The following is a 1,761-nucleotide window of genomic DNA, read 5'->3' on the forward strand; positions in this document are numbered from 1 at the left end:
ACACTTTCATCAAAGGGGACCGAGTTAAACAGGGAGAGAAGGCGGAATATTTTTTCTTTAGCAAGTGAATTTGAGGGCCATTGAGGATAGAACCAATAGCCATAGGCATATATTTCATCAAGACACTCTACTGACATTGTTGAACCATAGATCAGGTCAACAATGGTGTTATCCACCGTCTCACCTTCCGGGAGGCACCTCACCATGAAAGGGAGTATTCAAGTCACTAGAGCAAAGAGGTCGGCCGAAAATAGCGCAAACCCATTGAGTCAATCACATGGGACTATACCACTGATAGAAGGGAATTCAAGGGACTCATAACCAAATAGTCGCATTGCTGATCTGAAGGGTGATGTTTCTCAGTAGCAGTCGAGGTCGCGAGGAGGGTAATTTTGTGTGTTAAAATGAACACTGAGCCATCCAATGAGTAGAGGTGTTAGATTGGTTTTCCCATGAGTTGATTTGCAATCTCGTGATTGATATCCTGAGCCAAAAAAAGTAATCTCTCTCGATAAAGTCGGTTGTATAAGTCGACCCAAGTTGCATCTTCATCTCCAGGGGCTCGGAAAGGCACTTTTGGAACACCAACGGGCATTTGTTTTAATGGAAAGAAGTGAAGCACTATACTCTAATATGGGAACGTAAAGTATATGAAGTTGTGTAACATATGAACTCTGGATGGATGGTATAGGGGAGGTTTTGAACCTATCTGGAAATAGAGCTTTAGATGGATCAAAGATCCATGTAAAAGATCCTTCCATTATTCGAGTTGATAATGTAACAAATCACGCTTTTACCGCTAAACTATACCCGCCGCGATCTCCCATATGATTATTATTTAGACTTTCCAATTTTAGGGGAGACATCCAAATATATTTATAGCTCCCAATAATATTACATACAGGCTAATATTACCATATATAAGCTGTTAATGAATGAATTGATCCTATTTTGAGCTACTAAGATGTAGAAGGGGGTTTCATCAATAGGATCAAATTGCACTAGATTAGTCAGCTCTTTTTATGTATCTCTGTCACAATGGTTTGGGCATTACGCATTATAAATGGTAGAGATACGAAGAAAGATGATTACTTTTAGTTCTCCTAAAGGATTGAGCACTTCTTTTTATCCAACCATAAAGGAGGGAAAAAATGGGACCCAATAGGGGGATGAATCATTGGGAGGAGCAGAAACAGAAGAAGAATGAATCAAGATATCTGAAACTATAGTAATTATTCGCCATAAAGCAATAACGCGCATCTATTACGAAATGCACGAGCAATTCCATAATGAAATAATATCATCCCCATGCGTGATTCCATAGGTTCTCTTTATTTATAAATAATAATAAATTAATCCTAGTTTTGGATCGGAAGAAGAAAGGATTTTCTGGTTGGACGCATGAAATTGGCTAAACATTTTCTCCGAACAAATATAGAACCAAAATGGATGGTCTTATGCCTATTTCCAGTTCTTCCTCCCGAACCGAGGCCAATCGTTCAATTAGGTGAAGGTGGACTTATTACCTCATCAGATCTAAATGAACTTTATCAAAGAGTTATCAATTGGAATAATACTCTTACAAATTTATTAGCAAGAAGTGGATCTGAGTCATTTGTTATTTATCAAACAAAATTGATCCAGGAAGCCGTAGATGCACTTCTCGATAATGGTATCTGCAGACAACCAATGAGAGACAGTCATAATAGGCTTTATAAATCGTTCTCAGATGTGATCGAAGGCAAAGAGGGAAGATTTCAT

Source organism: Pinus tabuliformis, chromosome 1_1 (genome assembly GCF_031772625.1).
Source record: "Pinus tabuliformis cultivar Carrire ecotype Pingquan chromosome 1_1, CPIR1, whole genome shotgun sequence".
In the NCBI taxonomy this organism is placed as follows: Eukaryota; Viridiplantae; Streptophyta; class Pinopsida; order Pinales; family Pinaceae; genus Pinus; species Pinus tabuliformis.